At 36.6% G+C, this 24,995-nt stretch overlaps 1 protein-coding gene across 2 annotated transcripts in view; it reads right to left on the bottom strand.

Annotated features, from left to right (window-relative positions):
* The window catches only part of LOC139976256 (uncharacterized), a 112,146-nt gene that overhangs the window by 54,275 nt on the left and 32,876 nt on the right, over window positions 1-24,995 (bottom strand). The window contains exons 1-2 of one of the 2 annotated variants that reach the window (XM_071984893.1): window positions 15,571-16,040; window positions 2,779-2,966 (exon numbers count right to left, since the gene is read on the bottom strand). The gene's annotated coding sequence lies outside the window, so the exon portion shown is untranslated. Of the gene's footprint in view, window positions 1-2,778; window positions 2,967-15,570; window positions 16,041-24,995 lie in introns of those variants that run through there. The other variant, XM_071984892.1, reaches the window with a different exon arrangement.

Genomic DNA, 24,995 nt, shown 5'->3' with positions numbered 1-24,995 from the left:
CCACTGCCTTAACCACTTGACCACAATAATTATATATATATAATTATATATATATTGCTAAATTTGGATAGCAATCATATCTTTTGCCATGCAAAATGCTATCAGGTTGTGGTCTTGACCTAATTAAAGAAGCAGAAAAGAAAATTCCAGCCATTTTGGTAATCAATCGACTTGTTATCCACCAGATATATCCCTTTAAACTGTAGCTGGTCTATTGTCACTTTCATGCACCGTTTAACAGCACTAACCGTAACTTCACACTGTGCAGTCACTTTCCATGTACAGTATGTTTACTAATTTGTTCTATACACTGTATCCCTCAAATACCATATTTCATCTGACTACCTTAACTCTAAAAGTTATGACTTATATACATGAATGAATGAATAAATAATCATCCCTTGCCACCCTAGCTTGCTTCAACATATGATAGCATCATATCCTACAAAGTTTTCTTTTTTTTTCCTTTATTTACTATTATTTTTTTAAACAAATGAAAGGACAGAAGATAACAGGAGAAGAATGGAGAGTTTTGCTGTGCCACTCTTGCTGGGATGTAAGACATGGACTAGATTCAACAGCATCTAAGCATATCTCCTGTGATCATTCAAAGATACAACTGGCATTAAGATTTGGAGCATTAATTGTGAGCACCCCTGCGGCAAGATATTTATATGGCGATGGGGGATAAGCAGAGAAGCAGCAGCCTGGATCGCTCGGAAAGAGTCAAAACCCCTCGAGGCAAATATGGCAGAGGAGCCACTATACCAGCGTGATATATATATATATATATTACGATTTTCATTTATATATATATATATAATATATATATATATATATATATATATATGCGTGTGTGTGTGTGTATGTATGTATATAAATATATAAATATACATATACATATAATATATATATATACATATACATATATAAATATATATATATATATTTATATATATATATTACGATTTTCATTTATATATATATATATGCGTGTGTGTGTGTGTGTATGTATGTATATAAATATACATATACATATAATATATATATATATATACATATACATATAAATATATAAATGGGTGCATTCTAAGATGCACACTAAAGAATATGTATTAAAGGTCTGAATACACATTAAGAACACATACTGTGGTATTCATGCCAACATACCATGTAATAAATAAATCAGACACACACAAACTTACACACAGAAAGCAAATTTGCATTTTAATACTCGTGGGATTTTACGAACATTGGAGGAAGAGAATTAACCGTTGAGGCATACAGTTACTGTAAGACCAGCAAGCTGCATTAGCATAACATGACCACTCTAGACAGCTAGTATTTACTGTAATGTCGCTTACATTCTAACCCACTGCGCACATTAATGAATAGGTAATTCTGAGGTATAAATGTTGGATTTAATTTGCGACTAATTCTTACAAGTTTTTATACTCTTACTATAATAGATTCCCTCCTTCCTATGTCGTTAAAAAGTTTTTCAAGAGATAATTAAGGTGCAGTTGTGTATAGTACGAAATGGTCAATTAAAGCAACCATGCAGATGAGTACAACTTTCATAAATTAAAAGGGTACCAGTTTAAAATCCTGTGACCTAGCTAAATCTAGTAATAATTATGTCCATCATTTAGATAACAAAATATTACCATTCATAGTCTGACCTTTGAACTTTAAAAAAAATAATACTTCTCAATTGTGAGATATGTCACCTTCCTTCTCAATATTATATGAATTGGACTAGATAGGCGATTAAGTACATTGCAGAACTTCAATTGTCACATTTTTCAAGCACTTAACTAAACCAATTTTTTACCTAAGTACTATACAAACACATTTTATGTCAAATTTTGAAATTCTTAATCAAAACAAAGTTTCTGAGGAGCTTTTGTTGCTTATTTTCTACTTGACAAAATTTATCCACGCTAGGTTTTTTTTGTTAAAACTTCATTCAATTATGCAGAAATTTTCCATTAAAACAAGATAGTCCACAGTGACTTTCTCATTTAATTTTCTTCTTTCATGTGATGAATAACTACTTAAGCAAAATTTTCTCCCACCCCCCGCCCCGCTTCCCCCCTTTTTCGACCACACACAAAATCCAAAAGTAAGTTCTCACACAACCTAATTGCATTTATACCTAAATTATAGACCTTAATAAAATTTAAAGTCTGAATATGCCTCAGCTAGAATACACCATTTGACTTTATAATTTCGTATTTTTTCTTTTCTTGGCCGAGGACCTCCTCACCCCCTCTACATGGAAGTCTGCTAGCCCTGAGGATCACATATATACTCGAGTCCTTTATAAAACCCAAGATCCGCCATACCTCCTCTGCCATCCCCCCTTCCCCAGTATAATAATGTAATATATCATACTGAAAGTTAATCTTTATTATTCCTTAAGTTTGCTTTGGAAACTTAATATCATTAGTACCTGAATAGATTTAATTTTCACATGTCATGTACCTCACGTTTACCATTACAAATTATAATTGTCTCAAGTGTGCTCTGTGAACGTGAGTATGAATTCAGTCAAACATTTTCTTTCTCTTCTACTACTTTTTACAGCAATTTATAAAACAACTACTGTAAAACTGAGGTCGAAATTCACCGTGTAATTATAACTTAATAATAATAATGTCATACGTGTACAAACATGTTAAAAAAATTACACCCAAATTAAATTCTGAGTGCTTTAGCATATTAGTCTAGTAGGGAGCAAATAGCTATAACATTAAACACACGTACCTTACCTACCGTAAAATCTGACAGTTCTGTAGAGTACTGTGCAAGCTTGTCGGTTGGTCGTCGTCCCATCAAATTATTAGAGAGCTTCTAAAGCGATGATTGTTTCCTGTTCGTGGTTGTGTCCCCGAGAATCTTGGATGATCAAATATGGGGGGAGAGCTGGCATCAGGATGTTTTGAGGAAATATTTAACAAAATCTGTAGAAAGAAGAACGAAAGCAGGAATTCCGAGTTTAAACAGGAAATATTTCCAGAATGTGGTCAAAATGTTCCCAGTGGAGTCAAAAGTTGATAACTAGTGGGTATAGGTTAGGTAGGTAGTTGTTCCTGGAGGGCATGTGTTTCCTGAATCGATAATTTGACAGGAAAAGCAGATAGTATGAGAGGGTTGTTATAGTTACGGTGCAACCACGTGTCATACAGTGAGAGGAATTTGGCATTATGATTAATCCTTTTCCTAGAAAATTCCAAGAAATGTTTAAAGGTGTGCTGTATTGGCCCATAAATATGCTAGATATTCAAATACGGTCACCTTTGGTGAAAATTCTTAAAACTGTTTTTTATTACTACCTTGGAGGAAATTTTCCTCACTGGGACATTCAGTCATCCTGTGTGTTCCTTAGCAATGTCTGAGAACAATTTGGAGAGTAAAGACCTCCAGGAAAGTACTTTTTGAAAACTTCTAGCAATTATAGCTTGCTATAATTTGGGGCCTATACTGACTACCTTTAAGCCATGCCCCTATTCAACATGGATATCAAAGTGCAGTGAGATATACCAGTAGTCAGGACAGGATTATATAGTAAACAAAAGGGAAGGCTTAGGGTGTAATACAAAGGGTGCACAACTTTTAAAGTACCAAACTAGTTTTCATGTGTTGTAGACTGTTAATGAACCATTGCTATCACAGTCCAGGCAGTATCTATCTATATCCAGAGAACCCACCCTTTAAATCGCTGAGGTTCGATCATTTAAGTGATAAAGCGACTGGACTAAGTAGTTTAAAACATGGAGGTCGGCATGAAAGGTCAACCCAAGTCTCCCACTTAGAGAAGCATATTAAAAAACATATCAGTAATACTATATTATATATATAAGTTACTCTTGTTTTTTATTTCATTTTAAAACATGCCATTTATGAAAAAAGTGATGGTCATTTCAACTTTTGGTGTTTCATAATAATTAATTAAATTAAAAAGTTGGAATTGAAAGAAACAGCTTTTAATTTGTAATATATATAATATAGTGTTAATCATCCACTAACCGTACCTTCCCCCCTCCCACCCCCCCCCCACACACACATCCCATTTATAGCTAATACACATATCCCGTCAGCTTCAAGAAGAACACAAGACTTTTCAGGACATTCTCAGTATAACACTGGTAAGTTTAAGGCACCAAGACATTGATGCAGTGTTTGTCACATTAATTAGCGACGACGACTTTTAACATAATTTGAAGAACATTTTGGAAAGTGAATGTCTAACTCAGAACAGCAGACTACCATCTGGTAATGCCATTCACCACTTCCTTTGCAGCCATATATGTCACTGATACATGTGGTGGGTACGTAGACTAACATTTAAGACGCATTAATGAGCTAATGATAATAACATGCATCATGGAGGAATGATGAATATGCATGAGCCACAGTTACGTACATTACCAACACAGCAGAGCTAGAATAAAGACACTATTACGTAGCTCTCCCGATAGTCGTTACCGACAAAGAGCCGCCTAGCAGACGGATATAACAGCTACTCGGCTATGACGAACGTAGGGGGTTCGTAGTGAGGTACAGTTTACCAACAGACTGTACTATAGACTGCCTTTATAGAGCCTGTACACAGCATCGTCTGCATTATACCCCTGACAGGCTTCGATGATATCCAAGCCGTATCAGTTTCGAAAAAGGAATGAGATGTAATGCAACCAGCGTTTTCCAATTTTTGCCCCGGCGCAGCGAGGAGCAGGACGCTGGAAACACAGCGCTTGCAGGCCGGGTGACCCGGTAAGACAATGATGATTAATTTCCCATTTTGCATAATCTAATTTTTATCCGGCCTGAACCATCTGGAGGATGTTTGTCATTCCTGACGGTCTTTCGAGTCAAAGCTGATCTTTTTACATTTAATCGCTGCAGCGTTGATCGCTGAAGCCAGCCACAGGTGAGCCTGAAGCTAACGGTTCCCGATGATTATACTGTACGTAATAGAGGTGCTCTATAACATCATCCTAGAGTACAATCAGTTTGCCATCATCCAAACACTTAGGCCGACCACACTGAACACTTCTCTGTGATAGATCCTGTTGTCAGATATTACTTTGAACCCGTGACGTGACACTCCAACCACAAAACTAGCTGCACATGTCAGTGACGACACAAGGAGGATATATATGGAGGAAGAGTGACACCTCATTGGAACTTTGGGAATACTAGAGGTAGAGCAACACCTCATCAGAACAATGAGAAAAGTGAGGTAGAGTGACACCTCATCAGAACAATTAGAATATAGAGATAGAGTAACTCCTCATCAGAACAATGAGAATATCGAGGTAGAGCAACACCTTGTCAGAACAAAGAGAAGAGAGAGGTAGAGCAACACCTCATCAGAACAATGAAAATAGAGAGGTAGAGTGTCATCTCATCAGAAAAATTAGAATATAGAGGTAGAGTAACACCTCATCAGAACAGAGAGAATATAGAGGTAGAGTGTCATCTCATCAGAACAGAGAGAATATAGAGGTAGAGTGTCATCTCATCAGAACAGAGAGAATATAGAGGTAGAGTGTCATCTCATCAGAACAATAAGAATATAGAGGTAGAGTGTCATCTCATCAGAACAATAAGAATATAGAGGTAGAGTGACACCTCTTCAGACCAATTCAGAATGTAGAAGTAGAGTAACACCTCATTAGAACAATGAGAATAGAGAGGTATAGTAACACCTCATTAGAACAATGAGAATATCGAGGTAGAGCAACACCTTGTCAGAACAAAGAGAAGAGAGAGGTAGAGCAACACCTCATCAGAACAATGAAAATAGAGAGGTAGAGTGTCATCTCATCAGAAAAATTAGAATATAGAGGTAGAGTAACACCTCATCAGAACAGAGAGAATATAGAGGTAGAGTGTCATCTCATCAGAACAGAGAGAATATAGAGGTAGAGTGTCATCTCATCAGAACAGAGAGAATATAGAGGTAGAGTGTCATCTCATCAGAACAATAAGAATATAGAGACCTGTAGAGTGTCATCTCATCAGAACAATAAGAATATAGAGGTAGAGTGACACCTCTTCAGACCAATTCAGAATGTAGAAGTAGAGTAACACCTCATTAGAACAATGAGAATAGAGAGGTATAGTAACACCTCATTAGAACAATGAAAATTAGAGAGGCAGAGTGACAACTCATCAGAACAATGAGAATATAGAGGTAGAGTGACACCTCATCAGAATAATTCAAGGATAGTGAAGTAGATAAACAGTCCCTATAGTGGATGGTTATAGCTGAAACACCTTGAGGGTTTTCTTTACCCCTTTCTTTTCTTTTCTTTTCTTTGAGAAATAAAATATATAAATCTATATCTAGCTCAATCTGATGTTATTATTGGATATAAATATGATATAATTTCATCAGTCAATCCCAGTTTATGAATCAGATTCCCTACGTTGTCGTTGTAATTGGTGACTGCTGCGTCTGTACTCACGCATGCTAGGTTGAATGCTATATTTATACATACAGTTAGACAACATCACCCCACCAGACACTATCAATATACCGAATATTCAAAATTCAGTAACTAATATGGCGCGATATGCATCTGGAAGAAAAATAATATATGAAAGCAGGTTTTTATTGCACTTCTGTCGATGATCCTACAAGAAGATATGAATTCGCAGCCAATGTTCGCAATCGCTAATCAGAAACGAAACAAAAAAACGCAAGTTTAACTGACTTTTTTAAATCATATGTCGTCTATCTACCGGAAACCATACTAGTGGTGAACTGACATCCAGCTGATTTAAACAAAACTTCGGAGAACGGGTTCTATTTGTTATTTATTTGATGTCACTATCTGATCACGGAACAAACAGCATGTGAAGGGCAAGTTCAAGCTATACAGAGTCGTTAAAATCTTTCGATCCACGCGTAATCCCCAGGGCAGCTCTGAAGAAAATATTTAGCAGAAACGATATCAAACAATATTTTCCTCTTTCAAAATGAAAACTTGCATTGCATGCGCACACAGAGACAAAGTTGAATACTTTGTTTGACTTTCGTATTTTATTGCCGTAGACGCGTGGCGTGGTATTATCACTGTTGCCAGTTTATCATCCTTCATCGTTCGCAAGACAGCTAGACAACCAATCATTATATTGAAACGTATAACGTTACCTCGAAGATGCGCTTCAAAATTATTAGCATCGAACGATCGTTAAGAAAGAAAGAAAAAATTTTTTATTGTCATATATGTCAATAATGAACATACTAATGTTGACTTATAAACACATATATATATATCAAAATTGGGCATTGATCCAACAAAAATTTCTGCTATTGACAAGAAAATATTATCGTGGATTAAAGCATGGTAATATCGTTCCCTCGAACATATATATCACTGTAAGTTCACAATTGACAAGACAAATTTGTAAATTCACAATTAGAAGAAACATCATCTTTGTTAATGGTAAGTTCACACGCATGTATCTTTTTTTTTAAACAAGTAATCACGGACCCCGACCATAAATCATATAGTTTTATGAATTAATGTTAATTCTCGATATATTTTAACATTTATGAGATTATAATTTTATCTGCTTATATCTCGTGTTAAAGTATATTATACCCCGATTCCCTACAAAATATGAATTTTTTTATTTTTTTATTATCTCCCGCAGAAACATGATATTTAGTTGCAGCTTGTTGCTTTTTTGGGGTTATTTTCAACCGTATTTCTGTTCAGATAATCATTCACTTTTAATGTAACCTCGAAACCTATATCATGTTGATTAAAAATTGTTCCTGACGAAGAGACATTGTCGATCAATTATTTCAGGAGAAGAATATAAAGAGAAGCGTGCTAAGAAGACCGTCGTTTTACATATGGGGATCAATATGATTATATACTCCTCAAAGGGGATTAAAGACAAACAACTTTCTTTCTTTTTCCCTTCATTCAATGAAAGAATACGCACATGGTTTTAGACTGGTCCATATACAGCTGATACTTTCTGCAAACGGACATAGTACATTAGGAAGGTGAGGTTTACTATTTTACTTTGTCAAGTATGTCTTCAGGTACTGTACCTCATTCAGTCACTGTGTAAAAATTAGAAAGCTGCAGGGGCTGCAGCATCAGGCAGTGCCAGGTTGTGTAGCATGTAATCATTTGAAAGAACAAACGCATGGTTTTAGACTGGTCCATATACAGCCGATACTTTCTGCAAACGGACATAGTACATTAGGAAGGTGAGGTTTACTATTTTACTTTGTCAAGTATATCTTCAGGTACTGTACCTCATTCAGTCACTGTGTCAAAGTTAGAAAGCTGCAGCATCAGGCAGTGCCAGGTTGTGTAGTATGTAATCATTTGAATGAACAAACGCATGGTTTTAGACTCGTCCAGATACAGCCGATACTTTCTGCAAACATTCATGTGATGACGAAGTACATCAGGAAGGTGAGGGGTTTACTTGAATTGTAGATGGTGAAGTATGTCTTCAGGTGCTGTACCTCATTAAGTCACTGTGTCCAAATTAGAAAGCTGCAGGGGCTGCAGCATCCTGCAATGCCAGGTTGTGTAGTATGTAATCATTTGAAAGAAGAAATGCATGGTTTTAGACTCGTCCATATACAGCCGAAACTTTCTACAAACCTACATAATACATTAGGTACTGTACCTGATTAAGTCAATGTGTCAAAATTAGAAAGCTGCAGGTGCTGCAGCATCCTGCAATGCCAGGTTGTGTAGTATGTAATCATTTGAAAGAAGAAATGCATGGTTTTAGACTCGTCCATATACAGCCGATACTTTCTACAAACCTACATACAATTAGGTACTGTACCTGATTAAGTCAATGTGTCAAAATTATAAAGCTGCAGGGGCTGCAGCATCCTGCAATGTCAGGCTGTGCAATCATTGTGCTGATCTGTTGTTTCACACAATAGGCACTATACATGCCTCACACAAATAGGTACATCTGGTCTGCCAAAGTACACTCTATTGTTTGATTCAGCTTTGCTGCAGGCCCGGAGTTTGCAGCTACTGCAGCTAAGTTCATAGTAACACAGTGCCTTAGTAATTTCAACAGTTGTGCAAATGTCAAATTGTCATCATTTTTCGACTGCAAGTTTAGATAGAAGCACGTACTCATAACTTGAGAAGAGCTAGCCTATTAGACTTTGCAATCAGCGGTCCCCCTCAAAATTTTGCAAGTTTGGTATTAATACAGAGTGACTCCATAGTTTTCCCCTTCGGGACATCACAACAAATTAGCAAAGCACACATCAGGTTTTTGTTTTCTCCTGAAGCGGCAAGGATAAACTCTCTCTCTCTCTCTCTCTTGAAAGTCACAAACTTCAGATCTTAACTTATACACTGTGTCGTTCTATTTTCTGAGCCAAATACATGGATGCATGCATGGATGGATGGAAAATACAGACAAAAATCTTAGAAGCAAAATTTGTCAAGTTGCATCTTAAAGCTCGCTAATTCCTGTTTTAATTTGCCAATCTGAGTCCAAAGGAGAGATGATCATATCTTCATTTTGTTTATTTGTTTTCCACACCATTTATATTATACAGAGTCTAAAATATAAAATGAATATTCAAATATGGTGTGAAGGAAATTTTTAAACTAAAACAAACAAAAAATACTCTGGAGGGCTTGTCCAGAGCTTAAAGACCAACTATGGAGGCAAATTTTTTGGGGGGGATTTTCCATTAATTTAGGAGTTTACATACCCATTATCAACATGTGTAAAAAATAATCTTCGAAAACCTAAGTATAACCCATCAAAAAACGACCACGAAAATGGACATTTTGGGTAGTCACGTGACATGAACCTCTGGAATGTCTGAAAACAGAGATTGACCCAAAGGAGCCTCTGGTCACCGTGTGACGTCATTGTTTGTATACCGCGAAAATCAAACGCTGATATAGGCACTGTTTGTACACAGATAGCAATCAATTGTACTGTTTTTGACTTCCAATTTCGAGCGTTTGAAAAGCTGTTAGCTTAAAACAAGAACACATGAAGGTTAACAACTAGTTTTAAGACAATTATAAGCAGAAATTTTAGTTAAATTGGTTATTTCATTAGCAAAATTTCCACTCAAATGGAAGCATCTTTTACATAGCGGAGCGTCAATAGGTCCGTACGGTACAATATACTGTAGAACATGCAAGCAGCTTGGCGATTCCGTAATACAATTTGATCGCAAGATACCATAAACTGAACAGAAGAATTGACCTAAAAGATGCCTCATGCGTGATATGTGACGGGAAAATGGCTTACGTTACTGTCAACGAATTACCAAAAAGACACTAAACATAATCGAACAACTACGAGAAGACGCTGACCCGAATCGACCAGGGTAGCATATACATGACTAAGCTTCAGCTGAACATAGTACTTACTCGTTTTAATATCCAAAAGTACAAACACAGAAAAAGTATCCTTTCAATAAACAAAATTTAGCAGTGAATACCAAAATCCACGTTTCTCGTTCAATCCTGGGCGAAATACTACCGTGACTCTGTGTAATTCCATAGAGTTAGGTCTAGTTGAAACAGGCCTTGACCAGTTACATCCCACAATCACAAGACAGTCACTAACGAAATAAAACGTCCGATCGCTACATAGAACCGTTTTTGTTCAACTCCTTGGACCATGCAGATGCCGGAATAAACATAACGGACAATATAACACAATGTATCACGAACTCACGATACTGGAATACAACAAAGGAAATAGATAAATGCGATGAAATCCTATAGCATGACTATTTACACATGCTGTGAGCCATACATGTACCATGGAGCTATAGCTCCTTGCATGTACTAACAATGCTACCCTATAGGCACGGTATATACACGGTCATCTCTTACAGTAAATATTATACTGTCAATTGCGTGATATAATGTTACATGTAAGGACGTCCAGAGCTTGTTTACGGTCAATTTCACATTAGCTATGTCCGGCCATGGTCTGACACAGCTATCGACAGAATATAACTTTCGCAGAATGAGACATTTGCAGCTTACACAGAGGCAAGGTCATGCATGTGGACTCATGGGCATGAGATACTCCGGGTGCTGAAAAATCTTTCCGCGTGGATCTCAAAAATTGATCCAAAGTCTGCGGCGTTTTACGTCGGTTCTTTTACTCGGAAATCTAAAAAAGCTGATGCTTTTGTTGGATGAGGTATAACTGCAACCTCCAACAACACAGAATTGTGGCATTTCGGGGGAAAAGGAGTAATATCGTTGATGTTTTTGGCAGCTCAAGTATACAACTTTACACACTAAAAGTATTGTTGTGAGTGAGGTATACAAACAGTGACGTCACATGGTCACCTGATGTCTTCGGAATGTTTCAGGAATGTCTGAAACAGGTTTCATAAAAAGCTGACTTTTCTTCCCATTTTTCACGTATTTAACGTCCGAAATTGGTAAAGTTAATTACAGCAATGTAATTGGAGTGAGTTAAGGATTACATACATGCAAAATGGTGGGATTTTATGTTCATCGAAAAGTCTCCATAGTTGGTCTTTAACTCCTTGAAAAAAAAAAAAACAGAAGGAAGACCATAGACAGTAGTCAATTAAATTAGAAGCACAAATTACAAGAACCCATCCCAAAGTTGATAATTACCCATGTCCCAGTTTTGCACCCTGTCTCCCCTCCTCTCCCCCCCCCCCCTCGAAAAAGAAATTTACTTACACAACACTTACATATATACGATCTTATACCACTGGGTTCTAGCTGATAAATTTACTAATACAGCCATGAAGCAAGAGAATGCTTTAAGTCTAAGTGACCAGGAACTAATCAACGCAAGTCTGTTACAGTTCATTTTGAAAATAAAATTTGATACCATATGTCAATAACAATGTTGTCCCACCATAGCTAGAATGACGTTTCAAGTTTCCTCGTGAAAAATCTGTGAGTAAAGGAGAAACCTTCAAAATGTCCAACAAGCGGTCAAATAATTTGCTTGTGAATTTGTGACAAAAAAAAGGTGTTCACCTACACTGAGGTCCAAATTGGGATTCATAATTTGAAAATTAATAAATACTCATTTTGGTGGCAAAATATAGCACTTTTTGTTCAAATGCAATCTAACTTGGAGCATGTAATAACTAATATCCAGTCAAGGTTTGGTGAAAAATGCAGAAAACTGGAACCAAAAAGTGAAAAAATTTTGCTAGAATTATAGCTCTGCCATATATATTACAGCAAACAAGTTAAGCTAAGCTCGAAGGGAATAATAAGTAGGTACTGTATTGTTGGGACGCTATGGCAGAGATGATTTGCACACAGAGTCCTCAAAATGAAAAATCACAGAGCAATATTATTGTTATCACACAGGGTTTTATATGAGGGGCAAAGGGAAGTACAAACACATCCAGGGACAACTTAAATAGGGTGAAAAAGGAATTGGGAAATGTTTTTGGAAGAACTGGGAAACATTAAACCTATCGTTAAGAATGTGACAGAGGGTAAAGGTATGGGGGTACAAATTAAGTGCAAAAGATCTTTAGGGCTGGTTCAAAGTTTAACTCAGAATCAAGCAGATTCACAGAATGATCATTTTTGGGAAATGCCTTGGTTAATGTTTTTTGTCAATTCATTTATACCATGAAGGTATTTGCATTTTTTACCATTTTAGGGCCTTGTGTATAAAAAAATTGAAAAATTTTGTCAAACATTTCTTGATTGTTATAATTTGCAGGTTCACAACAATTATCTCCACTGAGATAAAATTAGCAATCGATCTCACCCTTCCCCTACTTCCCTCCCCCACCCCATTCATTCTTTCCAAACTATATTTAAATTACCTCTGGACAGTCAACCCACAATTTATGTCAAAGATGCTACCAAGGAGTTGTTATGGTGCAACAACTCCCCTGTAACCATAGGCGTAGGAAGCCCAATTTGATTTGGGGGGGCTGAAACGACTTGCCCGAAAAATATAACCAAAATTTTTCGTGTTATAACCATTCCATATTGGTTATAATTATTGGGAAAGTCGTTACAAAAATGATAAGAAAAATATAAGTTTAACCATTGAAAAACACATTGCAAATTATTTTTCTTTCAGTAGGTGCCCGAAAAATTCTCGGCATATTGCCCAAATTTTCACAAAAACTTTTGGTTGGGGGGCTGCAGCCCCCCCCCCCCCCCAGCCTCCTATGCCTATGCCTATGCCTGTAAAAACTCCCTTATGCTACTGTGCTTTGATACAGAACAAAAGTTAAAGTCCAGCATCCCTTTAATGGCAATATATTTCTGTCATAGGCAAAGCTGTATGGTTGCATCAGGGATCACCATTCTGTGCTTGCAAATACATGTATGAGATTACTACAGGTAATTATATATCCTGAGTTACAAAGCAAAAAGCAAAACTGAAAGAAGTAAAATGTATACAGTACCCTGGGCTAGTATTAGCTTCATCCAGGGGTCTGAGCTGCTATTTGGATACTAATGGTGACTCCTTCCCAGTGCTACATCAAATAACCACATACAGTAAGTATGTAGATAATGACCGTCAGTGTGCAAATTTGGTCACCATGTGACCAACGGCCATAAATATTATATTACTCTGACTGAATTTGATTTCGGTACAATTTTTTCCAGTGTAAATATTACATAATATTACATAACAACGTTTTAGCTAATTATCACAGTTATGTATATCAGATACGTTCCAGGTGAAATGATTGAATCTTAAATAATTTAATTGAAATGAAGGAAATGTTGAGAGCCAAATGGAATTTATTACTTGCTCACAGGCTAAGTAGTATTTCATTTGATGATTATATTTAGGAAGTTAACATATCTTTAGTGGTTTGACCAGTTTTGCCATCTTTTTTTTGGGGGGGGGGGGGGTGGAGCTAGGGTGTTAGGGATACTATTCTTAGCAGTAGTTGGAATAATTTCCAGCAGTGGCATCACCAGACATTTGAAGGTGGGGCATGGGTACCATGAAATGAGTGCAAAATAGGGGTCCAGGGGCGTCTGCCATAGGGCCCCTGGTGGAGGTCCCCTATTGGCATTGCGGTTTGACATCATGTCCAGACGTTATATTGATCATCTTTCAATCAGCAGAATTTTACTAGAGGTATCTATGTAAGTAAATCAAATAGTCAGTAGTAGTCAAACTGTGTTGTGTATCTTCCTGGCTTAAGAAGGTTTTTTTTTTTTTGACATGTAGAATTCCATTTGGGAGCACTAGGGGAGTACCAAACATAGTTGGGAGGCACCCCCCCCCCCCAGGTGCCCTCCATCTCTGAGTGACACCTCATTGCCAACCAAAGGTCCAAAACATTACTCAATACACTCTAGTTGTAATGGAATGTACATATCTCCTTGAAGACAGATTACAGCATTAACCTGAGCTGAGAACATGTCTCAGGTTTATCTCTCGAGTGACCCCAAAGAGAAGAATTTTACAATTGGTTTACATTCCTGAAGAAGGTAATTCCCAACCTATAAAATATCTCTGCATTTTCCCAAATATACAGCAACTTGTAATCTCTATGTTTAAACAAAATTTAATCATAATAATTTAATGATTTACTGTATATATACAAAAGATTGAACTTTCAACAAGGAGCAAGAACGAGACAATTAAAGCAAGATGTACTCATTGTATGGAAATTAATAAAGGGATCAACAGGAGTCCCCTCAAAGTTTGTTAGCCACATGGAAAATTAATCCCTCTTTCCATGATCCCCAGTTTGCCATCCAAATTAACAATTATGTGCAATTCAATATTTAAACAGATATAAATCCTCACAAATTCTGTATCCCTTCCCCCTCAGCCCTCAGCCCTCCCCACCCTCACCCCAACCCTCCCCAGATAGTTGCAATTGGTCCCAACAAACTATAAAAATTTCCCCAATTTCAAATAATTTGCGGGTCAAAGTCAAAAATAATTTCCAGAGTGCTATACATAAAATGATGAGTGATAAATTTATACTACTTATTGAAAAGTCCATCCACCCAATTCAAAGTTGGGAATTGAATCAAACCTATTAATTACTAATTACTCGCCAAATTTATCCTTCTCTGGTCGTAGGATTAGGTGTCACTGAGTTTGATTAACTGCACTCTAGGGTTGAGGAAATAATACTTGGTATACACAAATACAAGGCTCAGATCCAGGGATGTGGGGGTGCAGTCCATCTCTCCCATCCCCCCCCCCCCTTTACAATCTTCCCTGTAAAACCTATAAAGCCTATGTTGCATAAAAGTTTCAGAATGAACAGATACACTGGGTAAAAAAGGTCTCTGCATGAATTGTTGCCCGCACAGCCGTTGTGTGTTACTCCTGCACCGGTTAGCTGTATCTGTTATACCACCATAATCCAACACCTGCTACAAAGGTAACATGAATTGTGGAAGGAGGAAACCTGAACTACAGAATATTCATTTATCTGAAGATCTGAGACCGATTGCGACTTTGCTGCTCGGTCCAACAAAATGAAAAAAAAAAATGGGCCTAGCTTCCATGCATGCAGCTGTATATACAATTTATCATTATTAATATCAAAACAAAAATACTTACTATTAGTTCCCCAAGAATATCGTGCACACTCCACACAAGTAATATCCTTTTTACAGAATCTTAAAATAATGCACCGAGAAAGTTTTACAATGTATATATCCTAACGATTGAAATACAAATAAAATACTCGGTCTGCAGTTAATATGTCATATTGTCAACATCCATAGACCAGGTCATATATCCAAACAGTACAGACAGGTATATATATAGGCCTATATATATATTCACAAATCACAATGAATTTCCACAGAAAAGTCTACAGTGCTTTGTAACAACATATATCCGATCCACTGACATACTGAGGTATATATGATACACATACAGAACCTTTGCTCACTATCCAATAAATAAGAAAAACTAGCTGCAACAGGCCAAATTGTTATTCTATCACTGTAGGATCAGTAAAGAAAACTATATGCCTATATATATTAGTGCCCTGGATTTTAGTGTGCACACAGTGACACTAGGCTATATAACACTCCATGTGTGTTTTCTGAATAAACAATGCTATACACTAAAAAAACTCCCCAAAGAACTTTATACATATATCCACCTGAAGAAAAACAAAATTGTGACAGCAGAAAAGGCTTGGCGGAGTTGAAATCCGAGGAAAGGCTCTGGGATTGGTGTGTATTGTTCTGAACTTATAGGGCATGGAAGAAAAGTCCCTCAGAGAGGTGTCACAGTAAAAAGAATAAAAAAACAAATTCTGGCCAAACTTTTCATTCATTGCAAACAACAAAGCTGTTCATTGAAGCACTGCTTTCAATGGAATGTGGTCCCTGATTTGTACAGGCTGCGGTAGAAGTATTGACAAACACGGGCCCCCTCTTTTTCATTTAGAGGCATTGAAGACTCAACCCAAACCCTGTGTTGCCATCTGAAAAAGTTAACTTTCTGTTGCTTGCAAGTGACGTTTTGTTCTTGTCGCTACAAAATGCAGACAGTAATACATTGTTATCTTTAGCTGGACCTGAGATGTCCATCGCTGTATTGTTCGTACACTGTGCTGTGGGTATTGACCGCAGCTGTATGTATTGACTGTACGCTAGTGTCAAATTACCGACGGTAGCAAGCTGTGTGTGTATTTTCTGGGATCGATGGTGGTGTTTAACACTTCTGTTACACCTCATTCGAAACTAGGTCAAATTACCGGCATAAGACTTTCTTTTTTGTGCGAGTCTTCACACCCTTTAATGTAAAGTAGGACAGCTGGACAGAGTCAAAGCACATAAGTCTGGAAGTGACAGGTTTTGTTTTTGTTACAGATATATCCTTTGGCCTCCAAACTGTCACCATGATAAAACTTGCTGAAATGGATCCAAAAGTAAATTAAGACTGCTCACAATTGCAGCACCATCTGCCACAAATTTGAGTATTGAAATTACTACTTTTCAAAGATTTACTTTAATTATTCCTAGAGGTAGGCCGGATATGTTAGTTGTCTGCCCCCTCCAAAAGATATTACCAAAGATTGGCGAGTGTAAATCTAGACAAGATATGGCCATGTGGTTACGTCGGCAACGATATGCTCGAGGAAGTTTGAACATGAATCAGACCGTATCATTTGACGTTTCACCTCTGTTTGGCCCACTCTGATGACCGATTTAGAAAATGATTGCAACCTTAGAATTTTTTGAGCCACAGAAAATAGTACACAGCTCTTGTTTAATGTTTCCTTCATGGTGAATGAACTGTGACAACTAGCTTGCATTCTTGTGGTTAGCTAATCTCAGAAGTTCAGAGCTCCAAATTTAAGTGACCTGCAACCACACTGTAGGATTATAACGCCCGCATTTGATGTCGCAACCCCTGGACCCTCACACAGTGTCGTAGCTAGAGGTTTTGGCGCCCGGGTGCAAGAGTAGAAAATTGCACCCCCCCTCCCCACTACTGAAAGAAACATAATTTGCGCGCACAAAAAATTTTGGTTATATTTTTCGGGCAAGTCGTTACAGCCCCCCCCCCTAAATCAAATTGTGCTCCTACGCCTGTGATATTTCCACCTTTCGAAATCTACTGCCTTGGAACTGCATACTGCAATACCCGAAATTTCTGTGACATGTAGTCATTACAGAATACAGAACAGAATAAAAAAAAATGAGAAAACGGTCCAAATGGACTGACACAATCTATAAATTTGCTAATAAAAACAACTACATTCAGTTCAGATTCTTATTAGTAACTGGAAAATATTCATGCCTGACGACATATCTCAATTTCGTCATGTTTTTCTAAAAGTGCTTATTTTTTTTACTCTCATTCTCCCATTTCATCGCCCCCCCTAAACCCGGCGCATGCCCTCCCTTGACTCCCCTTAGCTACGCCACTGCCCTCACATACTAGTTAAAATCCCACATATATGGCTGAGTAGCCTAAATTTGACTCAAAAAGTTTAAAATGGCAACTTTGACATGCAGTGCACACAACACACACACATGGTTAAACTTGACAAAGTTACTGTAAAATTATACCTTATAACCGCAATTTATAACATGCACGGCATGCCACCATTTTGCATGTAGGGAGTCTCAAAATTTTCATTCCTCATTCAAAAGTACAGGGTGAGCCCCCTGCTCCCCCCTCCCACCTCTCCCACTCTCTTATACCACTTCCCGGGTTTGTGCATCGCATGTATGATGACTAGTTAATTGCATAAAGGAGAAGTTGAGATAGCTATGATTAGCAGTCCCAGGTACCTTAAAATATAATAAACTCAGAAATGTTTAATAACACTTTTTCTTTTCTTTTTCAAATAAAATATTAAAGGAGCAAAAGTCTGTTAACATTTCAAGAAGTTAACCTCCATACCAAAACAATTTGAAATCTTATCTCCAAGACCTGACACGTGAACACACGGCTGTTCTTAGAGTCTTTTCAGTCGAACAGCTGTGTAATATGTTGCATGGTCGTGAAGCTACCTAGACCTACCTAGACCATTATAAACTTGTGTATAAACAAAATGGACACTTAAGTAGGCCAACCTGATAGGCTGGGAGTTTCAATACCAGGTGTTTCATCGTTTCATTACTTCAACGACTCTCTCAAGTTGTATCCTAGATATTTAAGGGTCCAATTACATTATTACTCTGCATGGGATTGTTTTTCCATTGATTTTGATATTACTATTATTATAATAGTTTTTTATTATTTTTTTTTTGGGGGGGGATTAATTTTGTGAAGCCAATTCCCTAAATCTAATAGGCTAGGCCTAGGTTAAGACTCCAGCCAATATTATTAAAGGTTTCTGGTGGCAGACAATATGTGTTCATGAATCACATTGTTTTAATTGCAAGGCACATTGAAATATCTTTCCTGCCCTTACCGTACAGTATGATTGATTTAATGTAACATGTTTTGACTGGCTTAGAAGCTCAGATTCCATTTCCCCTGGAATTGAGTCATTGGGGGGGGGGGGGGTGATTGGTGATGTCATCATGACAGATCACATTCTTCTTTATAATGCTTTACTTTCCCTATTATAATCTTTTGGTTGATTTATCCTTCAAATGTGAGATAGGTGTTGCTGTCAATCTTTTTTTTCTATTTTTTTTGCTATTTAATATTTCATCATCATTTTTTATTAGAGGCCTAATCCAACAGAATATGCAAGATTCTCAGTGCATGCGATATAATACTATGTCCTTGAATGTTTCAAACTAATATGATTCTGTCTGGAACAGACTGGACAGACTTTAAAATGAGCATCTGAGTTGTATGTTGTATGTTGTATGTTATATGTTATATGTTATATGTTATATATTATATGTTATATGTTATGTTAATTTATTGAATTGACTTATAAATTTTGTTTGAATTAACTAGAAATGGTCCGTCGCCAATGAAATTAGTAATTTTCTCGCGAGAATATTTCTACTTTCATTTTCAATCCATTCAACAGGTTGTTAATTGCTGAAGCAATGAAAAGTCAGGCTTAGAACTGGATTAAAAAGAAAAAAAGAGATGCATGGCTTCCATTATTATGAAGACAAAAGGACCTATTTAGCGGTGTAGAAAATTGTTGGAAAGTATGGCAAATAATGAAAGTAATAATATTAGGTTCAATAAGCCACAGTACAGTTCTGTGGAGGAAGTGATTTCTAATTGTGTACTATTTCAAAAGAATACAATAACTCCATCTTTTGCTTGTTTAGTCCAAACATTTTAATCCGTCAAATAGATCAGGGACTCACAAACAGGCTTAAGAAATTGGGAAGGGGAGGTGGGGTGCGGGGGCGATTAGAGTCAATTCCATTTTAAGTGGTATGGAAGTGCAGCCTATGGTAGCATATACCTTGCTAACATAAAAACCACTCTGAAAATCTTCCAGGAATCATGCCCTAATGGTCCCCTCCCCAGTTTTTGGGGGGCAGGTATGAAAGTATTCCCTTGATGCATCAATTAAGCTGATATATTAACTTAATTATACAAATTAACAAGAAATTATCAGATGAACCAAATTTATTTCCCTCTCACTTAAAAATGAGATGAAAAGATGGCGACCATTTATTTTTCGACAGTATAAATTTATTCAAAATTGACATTAATGTTAGTACTATTCAAGATTAACCTGGGGAAGAATCGGGTCATATTAAAACAAGTTTTCTGTATCCCAAAAACCTATATGGAGATGTCTTTCTTTCCAAATAAGAAACAGTTAGGTAATTTTAAGATCAACCCTCGTTGACACAAGACGTTGGAAATTTTGGTGCCCGGTAGTGTATATTAAATTTAACATTGTACTCAGCTGATCGACTGAATTGGGCTACCGATTGACCTTGTCACAGAAAGGTCATGACAGATAGGATTTTAACAACTCATGTGCAGATGTCATCTCATATCTATAGCTTATTAAAAATGTATCACCTTGCACTCGGATTCGTCATTGATGCAAATTTTATGGTAATTAGACGACAGCACTTATATATATATGTTAATATGTAAGCTAATATATTGTTCCAGGCTGATATGTTATGTTTTATAGTGTAACCACATGGTGTTTATTATTAAAATTTGCATCGAGTTACAAAACTTAAAAACAATAGGGCATCATGGTGTTCAGTGAGTCAAAAGATTCACGAAACATTATGACAACTGTTATGAAAAATGATGATATGTATATAACACCTGATTGCACTAATGTGAAGGATATATATGAAAATGATATTTCTGATTTTACATTATTCTTTGTCACAGGTGTGATCGGATTCTGGGAGGGAGTTTTCTCCACTGTTAGTCTTGTTAACTCTAGGACATCGCTGATGTTCCCCCCCCCCCTCCCAACATCATGATTGAGCATGTGTGTTCAAATTAAAAGGGATATATATAGAGAGAGAGAGATAGTGGTCTGATGATCGCAAAACGTTTGAAACTCTGAAGTAACCACTACTAGTGTTCCAGTATTCACAACTAATTTCACCTATATCATGTTTGATCTCTAGAGTAAGGCAAATATGTCACCAAAAACAGAACTAGTTTTGTTCGATACAGGTGACAAACGCCTATAGTGGAATTACGACCTTCCTTAGTGGTTTCGAACCTCTGGACCTACAATCAGCATCCATAGCCTAGTGGTTAGGGTGTCCGCATATAAAGCAGGAGGCCCGGGTTCGAATCCCGGTGGAGGCTGGAAGTTTTGTCACTGTTCTGGATTTTCCAACTCACTACGATTACAATTATATATATATATATATATATATATATATATATACATATATATATATATATACATATACATATGCAACATTCAGGATAGACTATATTTCCACACTGTTATTTGAAAAATCCCATCTGAATAAATTATCCAGACAGATTGTGTCTCGATCACGAAATGAAAGTAACAGTAGGCCTACCCTTGAAACTTCATTATGGACTATCCAGTTGGAAAGGGATCCAGATTAAATTTACCACGAAAAAAAGGGTTCTTGTTTTATCAAAAATGTGAAGGACAAATATAACAGATTTGAATTTACGCGACCAAAACGATTGCAAAGCTACTCTTCATCAAAAAATCGATGCCACAAAGTGGAAACAAAAGTCTATATATACATTACTATATAACCAGTCAATTAGGAAGAGGAATTGCCCGTTGCTCTCTGGAGAGACTCCTGTGTATCAAGTTAAGGAAACAGGGGCCAAGAAGGTCTGACTCAACATTCACTGGTCTAAAACAACAGAGTGTCAATCACTAAAATGAATGCTACATTATAGCTACACGAACAACACCAGGGCTGCATCAGCTGACTTCATAGTTTTTATAGATTTAAACGGATTTTTATCTTTCCGTTGACAGAATGAATTGCCTTTTTCTGTAGCTGGTCATTTCAGAAACGAAGTGCGATATTAAGTTGACGTTTGTCTCACTTTTGCACCTGGCAACCTTTTAGCCAAACTTGAATTACTATTTAAAAGAAACTGGCGACATTATGAATGGAATAGCTTCAAGCTCTACATTTAAGTATACCCATAATGCATCTGGGTTGGACGAAGGAAACATTAAAAATGTAACATATCTTTCCCAGTGCAGCTAGGCCTGGTATGGGCACAAAATTAATTTTGTGAGCCATAAAGTGACATTTTGTGCCCATAATCCCTGGGCCACGACACTTAAGGAATTAACAATTCCCATGACAAACATGGCCATAAATTTCATAATTTCATAATTCATAATCCATAAGCAACATCCTTTTTTCTTCAAATTTTTTTTTCATCTTTTCATAGAGACTGTTCTCTAACTCGGAGACACCTTTTTTCATCTCAGACAATGTAACGGAGCGTCACAATGTCTTGTAGCCAGCTTTTGATTCTCCTTATTATACAGATCGAATGTAACCACGGTAACAACACCTATTGTTCAATAATAAGTCAAGGGAGAGTACATCGTCTGAATTCTGCTGTGTCTACCACTGGCTCTCTATACAATACCTAGCAATCAATTCTATCGATACAGAATTGTCTTTATTTTACTCTCTTTTTTTTTCTTTTTTTTTTTAAATTTATTTCCTGAAAACCTTGGGGATGAAAAACAAGATGAGAGAAATGGAGGGAAACTCCAGAGTCTTTAAAATCATACATAGTAGTTGCTGATGAAATTAATCTATGGATTGTTGCCTTTGGGGAGAGTGAAATTATGGGGAAGGGGTAGTCAGTTACATGTAAGTTGCATGATAAATGCTTATCGAAATACTAAAAGAAAAATAGTATGTTTATCCAAAAGACAAAAAAATTCTGAGTGGATGGAAGTATTAATATTCAAAAACTGACCAGTTTCATAGCAAACTTGGCATTTCAAGTGGGGGGGTGGGATGGTTAGAGAGTAAGAGCTGGATCTGTTTACCCTAACTTCACCTATTAACTGTCATACCACTATTGTTTTTAGAGGTTGGGGTGTGGGTGAGGCATTGAGTTCGACAGGAGTGGGAGAGAAGGTATGCAGGGTTTGTGTTAGTCTATTGGGGTAAGGGAAGCACAGCGGGAAATTACAAGTTTCTTTTTCTTTTTAGGCTTTTTTCAAGGTGGCCTGATCTCGAAAAGCTTTTGCTTCTGTCAGGTCTTCTCCACTGCATTTATACAGTTTTGACAATTCATCTTGCATTCATGAATTATTTATGTTTTTCTGATCATATTATTTATGTTGTACTTAAGTTAAAATATGTATTTCTCAGTTGTTCATGTGCAGTGGAAATAAATAAAAGTTAAAGTACAGCTCTTCATCTTGTTAGTTAAAGTACATATATATATATATATATATATATATATATATATATATATATATATATATATATATATATATATATATATATATATAGATATAGATATATATATATATATATATATATATATACAGAACTGAAAGGAAAAAAATACATAAATATACCACATTGCACCGATTTCACAATTTACCAAAGAGCTATAACTAGGAAAGATAAAATAATAGTATTGATTGTTATTATGTTATTCTTCAATATTTTAGTTGAGAGTATATGGTGGTGGTTGATGCATGACAGGAGAAATTTATATGCAACATGACTTAATTATCAGCAACTGGTGGTCTCGAAAGCAGGTTTCATATAATTTGCATATAATGAGTCCGTTCAGCTATATTTAATTTTTCTACACATCAATGTAGGTTGTACGTTGTACCTTGTATGTTGTACCTTGTATGTTGTACGTTATATGATTTATGTTGCACATTGTATGATTTGCTCAGTATATTAACAAAGTAAAGAGCTGCTCTCCTACATTTGTTACATTACATACTGAAGGAACACTTTAATGACTCGTGCGTCATTTTCATGCGGATTTTCATTTGACCTCTCGACCTCTCGTCACAAAGACACCTTATAGTTTGCATCAGTCAATTTGTAAAACCTAAATTTGAAGAGCAACTTGGAAAACTTTAAAAATTGGTCTTTTGTCCTTTTCTCCATTATTTAATTACTAAAGTATTAGTCAATATTAAGTCACTTCAATGGACTCAAAATTGGCAGAAATTAGGAATATCATCTTTAAATAAATATATACAACTCAAAACACTGCTCTGAATATATATTATTTTAAATCATGAAATTACTACCTAGGTTCCATCATACACCCCCACTCCCACCCCACCCCACCACCATCCTCAAATCTCGGCCCCATCCACAGCTCGGATGCAATCAAGTAATTAATTTTGTCTCGATGCACAGACACTACGATACACTCTCTTTGAACTGTAATAGTAATAAGCTGATCATTAGCTTTTAAGCCTTTTAATAATACTTTCAATTAGTACGTACATTCACAAACAGCTGCCGCTGGTTACATTGATGCTGGCTAATTCAACTGTCATGTTGTCGGGCTCGAAATCAAGTCAGCTCTTGATAGTACTTTGTGCTACAGGGCAAGAGAGTTGACGTAACACGTACGCCCAAAAAACAACAACACAGCAACAACAGAGTCATTTATACGTGACAGGTACTAAATTGTAAGAGTCATAAAATTTAATACAGACACATCACTCGGTAGAAGAAGAAGAAAATGTAACAATCGTGATGAGTTTGTTTGCTAACTTTGTGATGAACTATATCCCCCAACGTGGATTAAGACATTGAATTGTCTTTATAAATAATACTCTGTGAAACTGAGATCTCACTGTAACTACATCTCTAGTTTCGTCACACTCACATAAGACTTGAGCAAGTCTAATATGACATCATTGGGTCGTATGTATTTTAGATCCTCCTGCAAGCAGGAACTCACGAAGAAGCCTCATTGGCTGATCAAAGCCGCAAGCTGACCAAAGTCAGTCTCTTAGATTCATATTTAACGGCCATGATTATGAATTGTCAACAACTCTGTAACTGGACGACATACATTAATCTTGGAGTGACTCGAATTGGCGACCTTATGATTGAAAGGCACCGGATATAATTCTTGATATAATT

The sequence above is a fragment of the Apostichopus japonicus genome, chromosome 11 (assembly GCF_037975245.1).
Source record: "Apostichopus japonicus isolate 1M-3 chromosome 11, ASM3797524v1, whole genome shotgun sequence".
Lineage (NCBI taxonomy): Eukaryota > Metazoa > Echinodermata > Holothuroidea > Aspidochirotida > Stichopodidae > Apostichopus > Apostichopus japonicus.
Note: the sequence above shows the minus strand (reverse complement) of the source record. Positions and strands in the feature narration are given on the sequence as shown.